A 20,913-nucleotide genomic window follows, 5' to 3' on the forward strand; every position below is an offset into this window, starting at 1 on the left:
ACTCCCTCATAAGAAGGCTCAATAACATGAATACAGAGGTATGTGAAGAACCGTTGATCTTCTTGAGAGGCCCCCCTCCTCTGTCAGCTACTATAACTTAATTGGGTGCTTGAGAAAGGGAGTAGGCACAGGATTCATCACTACTAGGAACAGCCTGAGGGTATCCACCGTCCATACCTTATGAAATAAGAGCTTTTTCTCCTTAGTAAGCTGCATTGCAATAAGTACTATCGCAGACTGTGAACTGGGAAGGGGGCACTGATCCCTCATCACTGCAGAGGTGCCCTGGACTTACCTGAATATTTGATAAACAATTAAAGGATGCAGTGTTTGGATTAGTGATTTGATCCAACATATAGGCACAAAATACATAACCAACCTGACCACCTGTAATCATGGGCAGAGGGAAGCCAAGAACAGCCTCAAGGTCCAGGAGGGCTGGGTCTTGCTCACTGCCTTTGGAGACCTCATCCGGGCGCTCTCAGCAGGCGGAGGAGGTGGGCCACATCCACCAGTGGAAAAGCTGGATATGATCCTGCAAGAGATTCGCTGTTCCCGATCTGCAATTGAAAACCAGTTGGGCACGATCTCAGTAGAAGTCAATTTGCTCAAAGACGATCACAGAAAATTGGCTGATAAAGTCAAGACCACAGAGCAAACATTTGAAATGGTAGTGAACGACCATTGTGAACAGTTAAAAAAAAAACAAATCGAATCCTTGCAAGCCTGCGCCAACGATGCAGAGGGTCGGGCTTGGCACAATAACCTCAGAATCATGTGCCTCCCAGACGGAACAGAGAGCCCCAACCCAACAATGTACAGAAAATAGTGGCTGAAAGCCAGTGTGGTCCCTACAGGCTTATCTCCAAATATCACTGTTGAACGGGCCCATCGAGTCCCCACCCGTACCTGGTGCAAACCCCCGTCCAGTATTGGCCAGGATTTTGAATTACAGAGATCGAGATCATGTGTTGCAGGCAGCAAGAGACAAAGGCCCACTACAAGTAGATAACGCTAGAATCTCCATCTTCCCGTACTACACACTGGCTGTCCAGCGTAAACGCTTTTCGTTCATGGAAGTGAAAGCACGGGTCTGAGTAGCAGGCCTTACATTTGCATTGCATTTTCCAGCCAAATTGGAAATCATTTATAATCAACACTCCTTATTTTTTGATACACCGGACAGTGCATGGGATTGGCTAGACAGGAACTTCCCCAATACGTTACCTGCCAGACATCCGGAGTCATCGCAGCCAAAATCACAACGTGGCCCCTGGAGGCGCAGAAAGGGTCTCCTAAAACAGAGCACAGGGTCCAGTCTCCCACCTCGACAATTGGTAATGAAGGGTAGGCAGGAAACCCTCTGATCCGCCAAGGCCCTCCGCATTTCTCGTCGACCTATCAGCACCAGTCCTTCTGATGAGGTGAACTCTGACTCTGACTCAGGAGGAAGTGTGGCATTATTCCCATCAGTAATGACCCATTGGGGTGACATATGGTGGAACTGTGCCTCCGCATAGCGTGAACATCATATACAGGCACTACAAACAGACCACAAATGGCTCCAATGACTCTTTAGCCAGTATATACTATACTATAATTTGGATGAAGCATCAGGGATATACGAAAGGGTTGGTTTGGCAAGTCTTGTGGCCCGGCCTGTCCTGGGCACTTCCACTCATCGTATAATGTTTTATTCATGAACTGAGTACGCAGCTAACCCCAAAGGCGAAAGCAGTTGTTCAAAGTGTACTATGTTGAATTGTCTTGCAGTTTGGTCGGGCGAAGTTAAATCGTTGGACCCAGTATTGGGATAAGGTTTTATTGCTCAAATTGTTGCCACACTGTCCGATGATTATCTGGGGAATTGTGGTCGAGGGGGGCGGGGGTGGGTTGGGGAGGCCCTTACAAATGTTTTTGGATGATGTTGGTTGCCAAATCTTATACTATCATATCCTGGAATGTTCGGGGAATGGGCAATCCGCAAATGGCACAGAATAGCTGCACAGCTGCACAGCCGTATAGTCCAAATACCATATTTCCAAGAGACACATTTGATATCATCAGAAACTTGTAAATTGTAGAGATCCTGGAGCGGCCAATTTTATGCAACAGCGTATGCCACCTTTTCCAGAGGGGCTGCAATTTGGTTACGGGCTGGAGTTCCCTTTTCCCTCAGCGAGACTAGAATAGATGAGCAAGGCTGATATTTTTTTCTACGGGTCCCTAGATGGCAAACGATACGGGTTCTCCATGGGGACCTTGGTAGGAGCCAAAGGAAGGTAGACAGAGACAAAACAGAATCAGAAGACACTTTGCAGACACTGACAGTCCAAGCAGACACGAAAGGGGCAGAAGATCTACAAGAAACCTGGATAAAATATGCTGAATTATTAGAGCGATTAAGAATGATTGACTTAAATGCATATACACTATGCACACCCGCTGAAGCGGATAGGGCTAGCATATTATTAGCATGACTAATCAAACCCCAAACAACTCCCACTCCCATTCTAGTGATATATAATACCCAACGCTCATTGGTCACTTCCCAAGCTAAAATAAATAGGACATTTCAGGAAGATTACACAAATCTTTATACGGCTCTGCCCCAGATATTACAGAAGCAACTGCTTTCTTTGTCAGAGACATTGAACTCCCCACTATTTTGGATTTAAATGCTGAGGAATTGGTAGCCCCGCTTGCCCCAGCAGAGATCCGAAATGCTATAAAGGCATTGGCCCGTAATAAGACTCCGTGCTCGGATGGGCTCCCTATTGAATTCTACTCAACTTTTGCGACACCACTGATTCCAAAATTATTGCAACTTTATACCACCTCACTTACAGGGCTCGCTGCCTCCCACAACCAGAGAGGCAATAGTCACGTCCTGATTGAAACCTGAAAAGACCCCAGCTGATCTCACGTCATATAGACCCCTATCAATACTTAATACTGAATACAAAATACTCATTAAAATTGTTAGCGTCAAGACTACTCCCCCTGCTTCCCAAAATAATACATACAGACCAATGTGGGTTTATACCCAAACGCAGCACCTCACTAAATATTCGCCGTTTACACGCTCTGATACATGCAGTCTCTGCATCAGCACCACTAGCGGGATGTCTATCATTAGATATTCATCAAGCGTTTGATATCTTGAGTTGGCCATATATGCTGGCCGTATTGACCAAGTTTGGATTACCCCCAAAATACTGTAATTAGGTAAAATTGCTTTACACCAACCCCACAGCCTGTGCTAAGACAGGTGTAACCATTTCTCCTGCATTTCATGTCTACCGTGGAACATATCAGGGATGCCCCCGTCACCCTTATTGTTTGTATTAGCATTGAAGCCCCTAGCACAACGTCTGCGTCACACTATGGCTCCATATGCCATCACAACAGGTGTGATAACTCACTCTGTATCACTTTACGCTGATGACATCCTACTATATTTTAAAGATCTAAGTATGGACATGCAACCCATAGCTGCTGTGTTTTCACAGTTCCGGGAAATATCCAGTCTATATCTTAATGCCTCAAATTCTGTGGCGTACTCCTTCTATGATACTTATAATAGACTCTTTCTGCAGTTTGGACAGTTACAGTTCAAATTGGAGCCCACAACCTTTAAGTACCTTGGAATACACATCTACAGGACCAGTGCAGACACCATAGATGGGAACATGGTTAGAGCTATTAATTCCCTCTGTTCTCAGGTATTGTTCTGGACTACCTTGCCATTAATGATAGCAGGTCGTTTAGCTGTATCTCAAATGGTCATGCTGCCCAGACTCTTATATCATTTCGTGAACCTTCATGTTGCTCTCCCGACATGGATTTTTAAAACACTAGATACTTTATTGTCATCTTTGTTTTGGGGAACAAATTGGCATAGATTGGCCTTGGCCAAAATTCAGCTTCTGAGTGCTGCCGGAGGTACGGGGGCTCCTGATTTTAAGGTGTATTGCATTGTAGGGCAGCTGCAATGGCTAGCATATTGGTTGGCTGGCCATAATTTATTTGCAATTGGTTATTCTCCTGAACGTCTACAGTGCAGAACACTACAGGCATTGCTATGCCCTGGAGCTGACAGGATGCGAGATCCCCCCTTTCTCCTGTATATTGCAATACTTTATTTGAAACAGGAGATAACATATCTGCAAAAATTCCTATCCCGTATGCCCCAAACGTTCCACTCTGGGGCCTTCACACCTGGCGTGGAATATTGTCAAATACTAGGCTACGGAGCTGGACACAGGCTGGAACATGGATGGTGGGTGACTTATTTTTGGATGGTAATTTGGTGCCCAATGACGAGTTTGTGCGTACCAACGCAGTACAGGGCACTTTATTCCTCACACACGCAGCAATCACAGAATTTATTCAGAGATATTGGTTAGTGGGCTAGAAGGAGCCCCTACCTTCCATTTATTGCAGGCCATTCTCATAATGGGTCACGAGTGCCACCTTGTTAGGTGGTTACACTGTGGACTGAGGGAACATCTGGGTACTCCACTACTACCCCTTCGAAAAAAATGGGAAATGGCACTGGCAACTAGCCCTAGAACATCCTAAGCAGGTTTCTTGTAATTTCAGACTAAAAACAATACAGCTATTAATATTACAAAGGGCCTACCTCACGCCGCTGTCAATATAGAAAATGTACCCTACTGCTTCCTCACACAAAGTATTTCCCAACTTACAGAGTGCTCTCCCTGGGCTACTATAGAGGCCTGTCTTTTGGGCCTTTTACCTCTCTCAAAGAAGGCGACTTTACTGCATCGCTTTGCCGGATTAGCCCTGATGCTCGCTAAAAGATGAATCACACAGCGCTGAAAATCCTGCACAGCACCACATGAAGGCACATGGAGGGAGGAGGTTATTAGATGGAATATAGACGAGAGAGAGGCGCTTCAGCGAGAGGAATATAGAGGATTAAGGAAGAAGCCATTTCTCCCTGGACTGGGCTCAGCTGTTAGAACAGTTTAAAGCAGAAACGGGAGAAGAAATAGAAGGTCCCCGGAACACTGATGAAAAGTTACTGGATATCTACGATAACTTGTGAATTACTGTCTACTTGTTATGTAAAATGATTAAAAAAACATGAATTTATGTAAAATTTACTTGCAAACCCGGACAAAACACTGATAAACTTTTAAAAACACTCAATGTCACTGATGATGACTCTGACCATGTCATGACTGATGTAATATGTGAGGCCATAAGCAGTGCATGGCGGGGGCGGGAGTTATCATTGTACGAGTGAAATATCAGCCGAACTATAAATTCTCTGTAACCTCTGTGTTTTTCTGTGATTTTCTAAGGTTTTTTTAAATTATATTTCCTAACTATAATGTTCCTGTAACCTTTGTTTTTTTAAGTGAATAGATAGATAGATAGATAGATAGATAGATAGATAGATAGATAGATAGATAGATAGATAGATAGATAGATAGATAGATAGATAGATAGATAGATAGATAGATAGATAGATAGATAGATAGATAGATAGATAGATAGATAGATAGATAGATAGATAGATAGATAGATAGATAGATAGATAGATAGATAGATAGATATCTGTGAGGTTGGACTCACTTACCCATTACTCCATAATTTAAATGAAAATAGTTTTTATAGCGCAAACAAGACCCTTTCCAGCACATTGCACTTTAAAATTTTACAGAGAGCAGAGTAGTAGAAACAATGATATCAAATTCCCTACAAATTCAGTAACAGCCAAATATCATAGTTCTGTTACTAATAACAACATAATATCATAGTTCAGACAACTACAAGTACCAGGCAGTATTGAGAAGCAGGGGGGTAGTTTGGTACTGCTAGGGTGAGTGCACTAAGGAAGCCAATGATAAATTGTCATAGGATCTAGGAAATAAAGTTGTTCATAAGAAGTTCTTTGCCTTCTTTCTTGCAGGCTGTGATTGAGGGATTTGTTCTGACTTAAGGACGTAATGTATTCCAGATTCTTGGGGCTAACGCAAAGACGGATTGGTTGTAGGTTTTCTTCTTGTGGAATCTCCAAGGTTTCTGAAGAAAGGTGTTGGAGCTTCTGGATGATCTGGAGCCACCAGAGAGCTTGAGCTTCTGGACGAGATATCAAGGGGTGTTGTGGGATAAGGCTTTTTGCATCATACATGCAATTGTTAGCTGGATCTTACTTCATAAGGGAGAAAGTTGAGGGATTTGAGATCCAGGGTGATCTGGTGGTATCTTTTTGAGTCAGTGATGAGTCTAGCGGCAGAGATGGGCGAGGCCTTTAGAGGAGGCAGTTTGGACTTGGGTAGTCCAGATAGGGTTGTACTACCATAGTCCAACCTCGGAATCACTAGGGTTTGTACTGCATACTTGTATTCATTGGGGGTAGCAAAGTTTTTAATTTTCTTAAAATGCTTATTTGGTGATTTGCTGCTTTGGTGGCAGCACTGATGTGCTTCTGCATGTTGAGATTCTTGTCAAGAGTTACTCCCAGTGATTTTGTAGGGTCAAGCTAAAATATAAAAAATTTAACTGAAAGCGCACATGGCGCGCTAAATATAAAAACATCACAAGCATTGGTCAATGCAGGAAAATATGCTACAGCCAATAGAACTGGAGGAAACGTAAGTGGCCCCCACAGGAACCTATGAAAAGCCATGAAAGGGAGGGGGTGGGATGGAAACCCTTTGCAGGCGATACCTAAAAAACAAGCCCAATCCCCCTTGAAATGAAGCACAAACCGAACAAATATCCTACCAGGAAAATCCCAACTGACGATGAACATAAAAAAGTGCAAAAATCCTAATAAAAAAAATGCAAGCAACAGAGCGGGAGCCACGGTGGAAGAGGCAGCAGTAAAAAAGGGAGCAGTTACAACGGCGGCATTAAGAGGACGTGGGAGGACGACTGCTATATTTGAATGTAAGCATCTAGGATGCTGAAGCTAAACACAGACAAACAGTAACAAAGCAGGAAACCAAGAAACAAATTGTCCCCTGAAGAACAGATAAAGAAGCAAAGCGGAATAAAACAGTACTAAGTCCCTGATCTGAAGGAGTAACAGACGAGAGAAAGGATGGACAAAGAGGCAGGACTGACCACTATCACACTAGGACCTTCAAAGTACACTGACATAGACAAATGAAATGCAATGGCAAGAAAGGGGATGGACTTAAAGCTCACAAACTGATTACAGTCAGCCTTGAAGAGACAGCTCACGTGCTGTTTAGCTCAACCTAAAAAACTGTGGGAAAAAATGGATTATACTCTTTCAGAAACACGACCAGGCTAGGAGGTGAAGTGTGCATAGTACATAAACACCTGTAGGTATGTCCTCACTTCCTAAAGTGTCTCTTCTTAGGGGTAGGTATAATTCATTAACTAAGACAATTTTCATCTTAAATCTCCTCCTCTGAGTGTTAAACGAGTGGAATTCGAACACCTAAAAATTCATTTCCTCCTCTCCACTTCAGCCAGTATCCAGATATTCTCCTCGCTATTGCATGCAAAGCTGTTTTTGCGTAATTACTGAAGCATTTTGGTCTCATCTATAAACATTGCTCCTGATTTTCACCAGATGCAATTGGCAATAAATAGCTCATTCAAAAGGGCCATTTTGCAACTGACTACAAATTGAGATTACTTAATAATATAAATAGCAAACAATTACTTGAAAATACCAAATAAGGAATTGATTTTTTGGATTTGTTAAAGTAAGCAATCACTATTTATTTGAATCACAAAAAAATCCATCGAAATACATCTGCCCTTGGATTATCATTTAAAGAATTTCTTACCACCCTCAAAATAGAAGCCGTTTTTTAGATTGTTTTATTGAATCTGTGGATTTTTAAAGGGATTTTTCTCAATTCTTATTAATCCAAGTGATCAATTAAGCTGTTAGCAAGTGTTTTATTTCACCTACTATCTTGGTCTACTCTTGGGTCTTTCTCAGTACCTAATTTTCCATTTTCATCTCTATAATCATGCAGAACAACTGCTCTTGGTAACCCCGAAAGGACCTGTGTTTCTGTGCCCAAAATGTATGGGTCTGGAATCACGGGTCCCATTTTCACCCAATGCAGAACCACAACTCGAAAAACTGTAACTCGGAGATTGAAACAATCCAAAGAGTTTTTGTGCCAGGTGCAGTACCATTGTACCTCACTCGAGAAAAGCTGCTCTTTTTGAATAAATGTGTTAGATTTAACCCTCAGATGAATGCAGGTAACACACTGTCTCTGCATGCAAAGGCATACATTCAGGGAGTCAGTTCTTTTTATTATTTAAAAATCATAAATTCTACACCTCAACTATTGGATGCTATTCAGTTTCTTGGAAGTCTAAGGGCCTAATTCACAAAGGCAAACTTACACTATTGTGTAGGTTAATTTTTTTTGTTGGTATTAATAAACTAAAAGTTTATAGTAAGTTTATGACTGCAAAAACACCGCTGTCGGGGTGGAGAACTCTGCATATAAAGAGATAGGATGGGCCTATCTTTTTATGTGTGTCGTTCCCCGCCCTGACTATGGACTTTCTGCAGTCGTACACCTATTATTAACACAGAGTTTGTGAATAATCCACTCATTGAATTTCCTCCACAATTCTATCCCTCTAGAGAGGGCTTTGTCCAGAAATATGAGGATTTTTCACCACAATACTACTGTAAACAGGTTCAGAAATACTTCTGGGGCTTACTTACAAGCCCCTTGCACCACCTGTGCACCACTTTTTTTGACGCACCGGCGGCGCAGTGTGCTGGCCAATATATGCAAGGCCACTCAATTCCAACCTGCATGACTTTTTATCGCCTTGTAAATACAACCCCTTTTCACACATCCCATGTGTGTTGCTGTCGGTATTCTCACGCAACACACATGTCTTCTGCTGCATTACCAGATTTACAACGTTTTGTAAACCTGGGTAAGTGGCAGAATCATACGCCTCCTCAGTGGAGGCATAAGGAGGCGCAACAAGGAGAAATACTTTTATTCCTCCTTGTTTTTCCTCCTTCTATGTGTTCTGCATTCTGCAGCATGCATAGAAAGAGGAAAATGCCCTCAATGATTGTTTCTTGCGCTGGAAAGTGTCCCCTCCTGCACATCCCCGCAATGCAGGCACCATTGCAACATGACGCAAGGGTGCCTGCAGTGGCGCATGGCAGCCAATTGTGTGCCAGTGCAGGGGAAAGCACAAAGATGCATTATATTGTAAAAATGATGCATCCCTGTGCTTTTAAAATGCTGCAGCTAGGCGCAGCAAAATGGCTTGCCACGCTGTGTCATTTTGTTGTAAATGAGGCTTAAATGTTGAGAGCAAAGGGCGTCATGAGAAAGAACAAATTCACTAATTACATCCTAGATAAAATCCATCTGATCCATGGACTGAATTATGAGTGCAATTTAGACTGCAAAACAGCCAGAATTTGTAAAATCCCAATTCAAGGAAGAGGTAATTGAAGGAAGAATTTAGGTGAGCATTGCAGAGGAAAATGTACAGCTGCTAGTTTAAGAACACTTTGACTCAGATTCTCAAAGGTGCCACGGAACACAGCGCAGCAGCCAAAAATGCTGTGCTGCATTGCGCGACAGGGAGAGAGCAGGAGAGCGCCATATTCACAGAGGTATGGCTCTCTCCTCCCCTCTCCCTAGCTCCAGCACTGATTTCAGCTGCCCTGCACCAGGCACAAACTTTAGCACCATAGTGCTAGGCTGTGTGTCTGAGTCTACCATAGTTTTTGTACAGGAAGTGTACCCTTCTGGTACAAAATACTATGGCTGCACAAGTGAAAAACCTTTTCCTACGTTGTATGTGTTCTGTACTGTGCAGCACACATACAATGGAGAAATGAAAGCATTTCTCCTTTTAATGCCTGCTTTTCAGCAGTGTTGATTTTTGGCGCAAAACCCTTTCTAGTAATGTTACTAGATAGAGTTATGCATCAAAAAGCATGGGTGGTTGAATGGGAACGCCTACATACCACCCATGTAACGCCCCCTTGATGCAAAGTAATGCAAAGCAGCATTTCGCTCTGCTTTATGTTACTTTTGAGTAATTTCCAGCACAAAACACGTTTTGCAGTGGAAAGCGAATTAGAAAAAAAACATTTTCTGCTGGTTAGCATCACTTCTATGATGCTCACCCAGCACTTAAAAGTTTTCCCTCATGGTGCATATGTTGGTGCACAAAGTATGTTCTAGTTTTATAGGCATAGCACATAGCAGGAAATCTACTTTTTGCTATCAGCTGCATTGCCAGGCCGCCACTGTGGTATTACAAAAGAATCAACAGGGGATGTTCCTTATTTTAAATGGGTGTCTGACCCATTAACAAGCTATTAAGTCCCTTTAAAATCCACTCATTGCATGTTCAATTTATGGGACATGCAACATTTTGACGCACCTCTTGAGGGAGGAAGTAAAATTAGACTGCAGACAATGTGCAAGGACTACCCCTACACTAGCCTATGTCTTCATCTCCTACACCACACGTCAAAATCTTGATAATGTTTTGTACTACTGATCCAATTGGAGTATACGTAGCACCAGCAGAATTTGAGATGCATTGGGGCATAATTTATAAATTAGGGTAAGAAATATTTTTAAATTCATCTACATTAAGAAATATAAAATTATGCTCTATAAGTAATTTACCATCTGCTATTTATGACTAGATATTTGGGGGATGTTTAAATAGATTTTTTTTTGCGTTTGAATAGAAAACTATTTTCAAACAAATCAATCATAAACATTATCCGAACCCCTTTAAGAATGCAATGAATTATTGGTGTTCCTGACCAAAGTGCTGTCATGCTGCCAGTCTATTAAACAATTAGTCTGCTCACCTTTTACCTTCCCTTTAAACAAATAAAACACAACACTCTTTGAAAGGTCTGGGCTGCCTGTGTCCTGAGCTGCAGGTTTGCTTAATGAGATGCTCTTTTCTGTTTCATCACTCCCTCCTGGAAAATGGACTCAAGAAGGCCAAGGTTTATGGTATGGTAGGAAGTCAGTTAGATATTGGTTATCCATTGCCAAATATCAAGTGCCAATCATAATCAGATTGACGTACCAAAATTGTAGGAAATGGTAAACTCAGATGAAAATGGCAGACTAGTTTGAAGAGCACACTGGGCTTAATTTAGTGTTCGGAGTACCCATACTAGTCCTGGGCGGTGAACTCAGCGAAATTTGCTGAGTTTTCCATACTCCGCAGAGCTCGTGGAGTTCCAAAAATCTCTGCTCCGTGTAGCAGAGTTTTTTCCCCACTTGCGCTCGCCAACAGTAAGTTGGCGAGCACGAGAGAGGGAAATCCAACGCTAGACTGCATCCCAGTAAGATTCCTCAATGCGGGTGGTCGTGGATCTTCGCTAATGCTTGCGTTCATAAACCTTCTGTTCTCATTGAGGAAGCTATTGCTCGAATAGAACTTCTACTCGGGTGTCAGAAGGAAGCTGCGCTCTCTTGCGCTGCACATAATGCCATTCGTGCTTTTTCAGCGGGGACAAACACTTGGCACTAAAAATCTGTGCAAACGGTGCAAGGTAACGCACTCCGCCGCTCGCAGAACTTTGTGTAGCTTGTCGGAGTTTATTTGTCACTTCGCAGAGCCTGCATTCCGCCCAGGCCTACTCTAAATTTAAAGTTGCCTGCCAGCCCAGTGGACAGCTCTAGTCATTGACAGGAACTACCATGGGATGGTTCCTGTCAATAAATTGAAAGTTAGACGGAGAGTACCATCAAAATGATTAGTTTAACTTGTGTTTGTTTTTCAAAAAACAAAATCATAAGCGCAGTTTCATTTTTAAATGCATAAAAAATAATGTCTCCGACACCATGGCACTTTTGCAGGAGCATGTCAGAGATGGATATAGAGCAATCTCTGGCACTGACATACTTGAGGTCACCTTGACTGTAAATCAGGCAAGCTGAACTTCAGTTTGTTGGAGAGGTTATTTTGTTGCTGTAGTGATGGTGGTGTGCCCTCTCCACCAAACTCTACGCCAGCCCTACTGTTCCAACTACACTGTAGAGACTTGTATCAGCTATACACTTATAAAAAGGTTCATGATGTAATACAGCCTTGTTTGTTGCTAATATTGCAGTGGAAGTAGTGACCCTTGTCAAAGTTCAATTACATTCTTAGTGCAAAGATGTAGTAGTTTTGCGGTGCCTTCCACTTTCCCATCTGGGGCGTTGGGGCAGAGTGGGTAGGAGTGAGTTGGTTGATAGGACTGGAGGAAATGGGTGCAGTGTGGTGTAGGTGCGTTGGGATGAGGAATTGCCAGCATTTACACATTCATGAGATTAGACCTCATGTGAATGTGACAGAGTTGGCAATAATTATCCAAGTACCATAGCCTCTGTGTTGTTTCTTGGTTGCAAATATTACAGGTACTAATCTGCAGGTATAGTAGACACAGTCCAGATAAGTGGAAAATATATGACGACACACAAAACCATTTCAGTTGCTTCTTTTTGGGCATGGGCAAACTTTTCTAACATTGACACACAAATATTGGCTGAGTTCACTCGCAAAATACTGAGTCAAATTGGGCTATACCATACTACCAGTGAGATACAAGAGCCTTCATCAATTGTATCTACTTTGTTATTAAAGTCATTTGAGGAAGTGCAAGCCCCATTAGAGCAGTGGTGCATTTTTTAAATGCAGTTTTGTGGTTGGGACACAGCATAGCAGTGCTGCATCAGTTGTTACCCAGCAGCAAGGAGAGTCCAGATACGGGCAACAGTGGTGGCTTCTCCGCTAAGGCTGAGGCGCGTCACCCCAGGAAACCTAAAGCGATAATAACATTATTAGCATTTTAGTTTTCCTTCCTGCTCAGGTGTGGGGTGGGGCAGGTGGACCAGGCTGGCCAGTGCAGGGGGAAAGGGAATGAGTGTAAAGCACACTCTAAAGACGGCATAGCAGTTTGGCCAACCCAAGAGGGCCTGTCAAACCGTCATGCGCACTTTGCATCTTCCCCACTAGGCTGCATTACACAGCTTGGTGAGGAACATGCAAAGCCTCCAAGCCTTTGTCTGAGTGCAGATCCATGGTGCTCAGACCAATCACAATACTGCTTAAGGTAATTTTGTGATGGGACAGGGCATTCTGGGAAGCTGTTAACTTCCTGTTAAGGTACAGAGGAGGCAGAGCAGAGGCGGCAGCACCCTGCACCACCCAGGTAAGTCTGTTTAATTTCATTCTTTGTATTCCCCAATCCGCTATCCCCCCTGCCTCACCACCCACACTTAGTAGCGGGCACTACTGGCGGGCAATGCATGCAAAATATATTTTACCTCCATTATCTTTGCAGAGAGGCAACCTTAGCAAAAATATAACTCATTGCTATAATATGCAACTAGGAGCCATAAACATAGTAGCCTGAGTAGGCAAAGTAAGAATACTAAGATGAACCTAAACAAAACACATGCAGTCTTTTTACCTTACCTTCAGTGCCTCCATGTATGTAACTATTATGCAATGGTTACATGCCCTGTCCAAGAGCAATAGGCAGACCATTGTCCTGATGGGATCTGCCCTCCAATGAAGTTTAGAAATGAAAATACATTTCTGTGTTTACCTAATAAGGCACTTCCCATCCACTATTTCAAATGTTCACTGCTGCTCCCATGTAAACCACAGGCCTGAACTTTCAGAAGGTTTTGAAGGTTCCCCAGACTCTGACTCACATCACAATTCACATGATTCTGGGGTTAGATGAACCTATTCTGTGGGAAAACGGTAAAATATATACAGCAGTTGTAAAACATGGGCAACTAGGGTCCATACCTCCCCACTCTCTCCACCCTCACCCTTCACCTGCATATTACATGGCAGGCTTTAATAGCTAACAACGAGAGAGTGTTTAACTTTGGCCATCACAGTCTTGTTCCTGTTTAGCTCACTTCTGTCTCAACCAACATGGTGGCCTTTTCCCTGTAGGTCATCTAGTGCAGCAATCCTCCATGTTGCCTAGATATAGATTGGAAACTGGTGCTGAAGTAGTAAGCCATTAGTCTCCCATTTAGGTATTCATTCAGCTAACATCATTTACAGGAAATAACAAAATGAACCAGGGGGTGGGCATGGTTGTTGCTGAGAGAAGAGAGAAGGGGCACTACTGAGGCTCCACAGATTGAGATGGCATTTTTCTTTTGCACTGTGTAAACTTGGACAAAGCATAATTCACTATTAGAGGATCAAACACATCTAAAGAAAGTGATGGATGTACTGTTGAATATAAAGCAGCCCAATCAGAACTCAGAATAGCCAATAAAGCTAAAATTGGTGGCGTGCATCCAGAAATACCTTGCCCAGATGTAGCGATGATTTCACACTGTGAAGAATGAGGTACGGCTATTAGACTAAATGACCCATGAAACCATACAAATTTCGACTTGCATAGCCACTTTTTATAACTGAGATCATGGAAAGCAATAAGACACTTCCCCAAATAGGATAACAAGTTTAAAGTAGATCTGAGTCTGCAGAAAGAAGACTAAAAGGGGAAAAAATAGCAAACAGAAAGTAAAGCAAAATGGGTTCAGATGAATAACATGCTGAAGAGTAAAATCGAATTAACGGAAGTTGATAACTCACACACTACCCCCCATAATTTACACTCATAACAGGAATTTGAGAATATATAATACGAACATAACAAATGTGAACATTTCCCATTTACCTATAGTGAGGCATTGAGTGGGGACAGCTCACAAACCCTTTTATAGAAATATTTTGGTCACCTTCCTCACACCTACCAGGTCACAAGCTGACATATCTGTTGTCAAAGCCTACATACAGTAATAGCCAACCTGTCTCTTCCCTACCTCCTATGTGTTACTCAATGCGGCCTCCTACCTAGCCTTTGGCAATGAGTAGGTCTAGTGGTGTCCTTTCAGAAACCATCAATGACGCGCAAAATACCACATTAAAGGTCCTTTCTGGCCTAGGCACTTCCTCCTCTGAAACTTGCATAGAACGACCACTCATTATGAACAAATGTTTGATAACTTCTCTTTCCTAGACAATGCACCTAGAATGCCTTAGTTAAGCCTAATGAAATCAGATGCAACTTTTTCTCGTCCTCCTCTTAACAAGAACCATATGATTAGCACAAGACTACTTCAAAAGCAACATTCTCAATCAATAACAGCCAATCATTGTTTCTAATTTGTAATTGTGTTCAAATAAGGCTGACTTCATTGAGATCCTGGAACTAACATAGAGTTTTTTGGGTGGAGTACAGTGCACCATGATGCACTGCTGCCTGATAAATTTAGAGATTACCACAGGCCCAGCGGTCATCGCTCTACATTGAAGAGAACTGCTATCAGGGGTATTCCATTAAATGTATACGTTTGTTGGACGATGCCTTCAGTTTTAAAATTTTGAGGTCTGAATTGTCTGAAGAGCAGGCAAACTGATCTATATTCGTTGGCCAGTGGATCCTTGGTATGGTGGAAGAAAAGTACTTTGTCATAGCAGCAGACCTCCCCCTGCCTAACTCCAAAAATGCCCCTAAATATTTGTATTCTATTTTCCATAATGTAGTTCATCTATTTACTTGCTGTTGTCTATAAAAACAAATGCTGGTGATAATTGGTGCAGATTCTTTTTTCGTTCATAGCCTGACTGAAAGAACATGAGGAAGTAGCCATCTGGAGCTCGGATATCAGGTGGGCACTATCACATTATCAGGGGCAATTTGTGGCAGGCTCTCAAGAATTCTCCTAATTGAGCCTCTTTTCACATCATTGATCTTCTTCAGCATATATGTGCAATTGATTTTAGAGATCCTTTCGTGTATGTGGATAAGAGATACACTAGTGGGAAAGTTAATACATGAATGACCTGTTCAAGGGTCAGGCTTCCCTTTTGCAGCCAAAATGTTCTTTTATTGCTGCCCTAGTGCTTAAAAATGGGCCAAACCTTAAGCCACAGAGTCCTCCACAACAGTCTTAAATGACTGTCCATCATTACCTATGGCAGCAGGGGACACCTGGGGGCCCAGCTCAGGAAAAGTTATGTTACAGTTATTGTTTCAATCAGTATCTTACCAGACCCCAGTGAACATCTAATGCAATAATGAGTGGCAGTAGTGTTGGGGAGCAAACCCTGGCAGTGCTAGTAAAAGCAATGATGTTGGAAGAGGTGAGGCAAACCCTCTGATCTCTGTACGAGTACCTGACTTTGAGCCTCCCTTTGCCTTGCCTGTTTGCTGACCACTATGGGAAGGGTGGTGTGGAAATATGGATTTTTCTGGTCAGTTATGTCCCCTATCTTGGACCCCAACGGTTCTATGTGCATATCACAAGTACATGTATGTTCCCTCCAGTTCCAGTTATGAAGACGCAAATACATGTGCGTCCAACGTCAACATGTCCTCTGTCAGATCCGCCATGAATAGGCCGGATATTCCATCCCTAAATATGAAAGGCCACCGGCTTTATATGGTTCACTTATGCCATTTTACAGTCCAGGCAAGTAGGCCCTGATTCTGTCATCAAAACTCTTCTTGCTTTCTGCCTCTGAAAGCTCCAGTCTGAGCCTGCATCTGTGACCATGAACTTTGTCTCATTCTCTGCGCGGCTCACGAAGCCTGACATCAGCCTATTCTCTGCCAAGAACTGTATTTCACCTTCGAATTATCTGCTTCCCCCTCAGCCGATGCATTCCTGCCTAGTAGTTTAAGTAAACATTCTTCCAGTTACCGAGCAAAAGGCCCGGCTTCTCTGCCCTTATGCAAGTAATTCATAGCCCTGTTACCATGGAATATTCCTACCCCCTCGCATTCAGTGTAGACACTTAGACGCTTGTACACGCACGCACAGTCAGTATAGAATAGATTCTGTCCGAGAGTCCTTCTTTCTTGGATAACATAGTTCTTTAAACATAGGATGTTAGATATGATTTGGGATTAGGTTGACTTGACCCCCCAGACTTTTTGTCTCCACATGTAGAGCTAAATGTCAAGTCCCCTTCACCCCCTAGTTGCACGTCAATCACACGTCATACTGCCGCGCGCGCATCTAGGCCAAGTATTATCTTATAGATCCACCTATATATGACATCATAACCAATTATGTTCCTTTTTACTCCTTATTACACCCATTTTCTGGTTACGCAGACAAATCGTCATTTTCCTTATCAATTGTTACGCCTACTGCATTCGCTTCATTGTAATGTAAGTACTATAAAAGTTACTTCTTGTCAATAAAGTATGTACTTCACTTCCTGAACCCCCGTGGTGATGGAACTTGGAGCAACCGATTATAATCGATCACTGGAATAAAGCCCATTCCGAAACTCTAATATCACGGATTCTGCCTCTCATTTTACTGAGCTATTTTATAATGTTTCTGTATCAAATTCAGTCCCGGTAAAGGAATTTTATTTACCACATGATGGCGCCCGAACAGGGACACTTTCTCATCTCACGCGCCGGCGGTGAGTTGCAGGCCCGGTCTCCTGCCACAGCTGGACGGACAATAACGCGTACCAGCAGGATTTCCTGTATCTCCCTCCGGTCAAGCGGGGGCGACTGAGACTGCGATCAACACCCAGACGAGGCGGTGAGAAGTGCGAAGTATCCCGACCAGAGCCTAGCTGAGAGAGCAAGATCCGAGGTATACAGAGACCCACCAGTTCGAAGTCAAGCCCAGTTTCCGACGAGTCGAGTCGAGTCCAGTCCGGTTCAAGTTCAAGTTACCGAGGCCTTCCGTTTCCGAAGCTACCCGGTGAGTACCATTACTGGGGAGGCATTTCTGACGTGCACATAGGTTGTGCCGGTCAAGACGGGTTTGGGTACACAAATCCGGTCTGCACTGTTTTAGCAGTGTATCTGTACTGTTTAGCAGTATATCAAGTATTCCGAAGTATCTAGTTAGTGTCAAGAGTTATGCTTGGTGATTAGTTATGCAGACGATCATCATTGTTGTTTATTTTAAAGGTTAAAAAATGTTTAATGTTTAAAGTCTAATGTGTTAAACGTCCTGCATATTGTGGTATGAATGGTTGTTCATTATTGTGCTTTCGTATTAAGTGTGTTCAAGATTAAGTGTCAGATCAGTTGTCAATATGCCGCTCTTTTCGAAATTAAGACAGATCACTACTAGAAAAGGGGTACTCGAAGAAGCCGTCCCTATTCCTCCTAGGGATACTACAGGGCACTTCATGTATCACAAACATGGCTTAGACGCTATATTATTTCTTGATCTATGGGTAGACTACACCAAGAGATTACCAGAAAGTCAGAGGTGGCCCGCAGCGGGGACCTGGGATGCAGAGTGCATCATGAAAGTCGAAGAAGAATTATGGAAAAGGAAAGTCAGACAGTCACAGAAGGACGCCGTTGAGTTATGGCGTAAAGAATCTCATAGACGTACAGAAAAAGCACGTAGACAGGAAGAGAAGAGTAAAGAGAGTTCAAACAAAGTTCGAGAAAATCTATTAATTGAGGACGGTATCCGAGTGAAATCAGAACAAGTAGACAGACAAAGAAATGCCCTTATGAATGGTATGTATCCCCTTCTGGCCGAAGGATTACCTAAGGCTACTCCAGAGATACCGAAAGACTTGCCACCCCCATTATTCCCAATCAAGGTACATCCTAAGGGGCATCCTAGAACCGCAGAAGATGTTTTTCTTTCCTCATATTTAGATGACGCAGCTCCCGAGTATGCTAATTCCGCCCCACATAGACCGCATATCAGGGAGGTCCTACGCCAAGATCCAGCACCCGTATCCCTACAGCAACAAATCGAGTCACAAGTTCCGGCAAGCACATCTGTTTCTGTATCTGTTCCTACAGCTACTTCTATAGCTGTGTCCACACCTATAGTTGCTGTGTCACGTTCAACGAATCCTTTCACACCCGACGCCCCAGATGGGGCCACGGGAGGTGCTACCAATATCTTTTCTACGCCACCTAGAATAAATAAACTTACTTTTCAAGAGTCAGCGCATTCACGTACACCCAAATTCGTAAGTGCCCGTGCACTTAAAGAACTTCTTATAGATTGTAGATATGACCCGGTGCCCGGTAAAGAGGACGAAATGACCCTGGCCTCATTGCGTATCAGACGAGCCGCAGTGTATTTAGGAAAGTTACCAGGAATGACTGAGCATCTAGATAAGATATATCATTTTGTCCAAACAGGGCGAGATCCAGAATGTATTAACAGAGCTATGGAATACCAGAAAGTAGAGATACAGGGGGAACTGTTACGTTTCCTCATAAACTGTGTGATCAGAAATCAAGACCGACCGGGGGTAGACCCGGAAGCAATGCGAGTTCTTACAAGATGGAGCCAGAATATATCTGAAGGGAGACATGATAAACAAAATTGTATAATAGCCATGTGCCGAAAGATCCGTAAAGAAATAGAACGCCTACACGAAGAGAGATTAGAGGTAGACGAGTTCGAACAAAGCGAGGAAGAAGGGTCAGGACTGCCCACAGGACAGTCAGACACCATAGCCTATGTAGGTAGAGGAAGATCTTGTAATAATAATAGACGTCTTACTGACTCGATACATCCGATATGTCCAGATAATAACAGGAATTTTCAAATACCTATAATTAATATAAGGTCTAACGAGCGTTCGTTCCAAACCGCCGACAAACTACTACGAGAACGAAGGGGTTATCATTTTCTCGACTCCATGGATGAACAAGATTTAGCCAGGGCAGCTGTCCATTGGGTGGACAGTCCCGGAAAATATAGTGATGATACAGTAGTACGCACATTTTTGAATCTCACCCCAGATGAACAGAGGTTAGCTGGGATTTATATGATTCAACAACTCATTATACTATATCGGAGTCAGCATTCGGACCCTGGTCCCTTACCTGACATACTGACTGAATTGCTTATGAATAAATGGAGAGGTCCAGGTACTAAATTAATTAAAGAAATTCTAGAATCTAGAAAGCAGTATATTCTTTTTGTATGCTCAGAGCAGGTCTCAGTGCCCGTCAAGGAAAGAACGACGTATCACATGGATAGACAGAATCCGTTACGAGAAGTGCACCCAATAAAAGGCGAGGACAACGAGTTTAAGCGCGTATTTGTATATACGCCCATATCAAAAATAGAATTGTTACAAATGAAGAAAGTGGTACCCAGTCATGACAAAGATCCAGCGGGTTTTCACCGAGAAATTAAAGACATGTTACTCATGGGAGAGTATACCTATCCCGACATTATGACAATATTAAAGGTATTGATGCCTGCTGGCATTTATGAAAAACTCAAGGAAAAAGAGTGGGAACTAGGAGACCAAAAGATAGAATGGTCAGTGTTAGAAGCGGAAGAAAAGGCCCGAACTGCAGGAGCAGGACTTGGGGATAAAACTAAAGCATTACCAGGTTTACTAGTACAGGTACTGCCACGTTTATTAACTACGAAAAAGGAAGATTGGGGAACGATTTCAGCCTGTAAGCAGAAGCAAGATGAAGACACTAGTGATTACTATGCCCGATTTGAAAAATGTTTTGGTATAAATAGTGGCATAAAAGCCAGTAGCGAATCATACCCGCATCTGTTTGTAACAAAATTAGTAGAAAATGCCCTGCCCCCAGTAAAGAATAGAGTATTAAAATTCGAGAGTACCTGGCAAGGTAACACTCCATCACAAATGTTACAAATGCTACAGTACCATCACAATAGAATTAGAGAGGAACAAGAACATGAACACAGACGCATGAAAGACACGAAAATGAAAATGCTAGTTTCCCAGACAGTTCCAGCGGAAGGACATAAAAAGGGTATGACACATTCCGATTCAGCAGGACCTGTAAAAGGGACATGCAATTATTGTAAAAAGCCAGGTCATTACGTACACGATTGTCCAGTTTTAAAACATAATATCGCCATAGGTAAAACACAAGAAAGA

This window comes from Triturus cristatus, chromosome 2_2 (assembly GCF_964204655.1).
Source record: "Triturus cristatus chromosome 2_2, aTriCri1.1, whole genome shotgun sequence".
In the NCBI taxonomy this organism is placed as follows: Eukaryota; Metazoa; Chordata; class Amphibia; order Caudata; family Salamandridae; genus Triturus; species Triturus cristatus.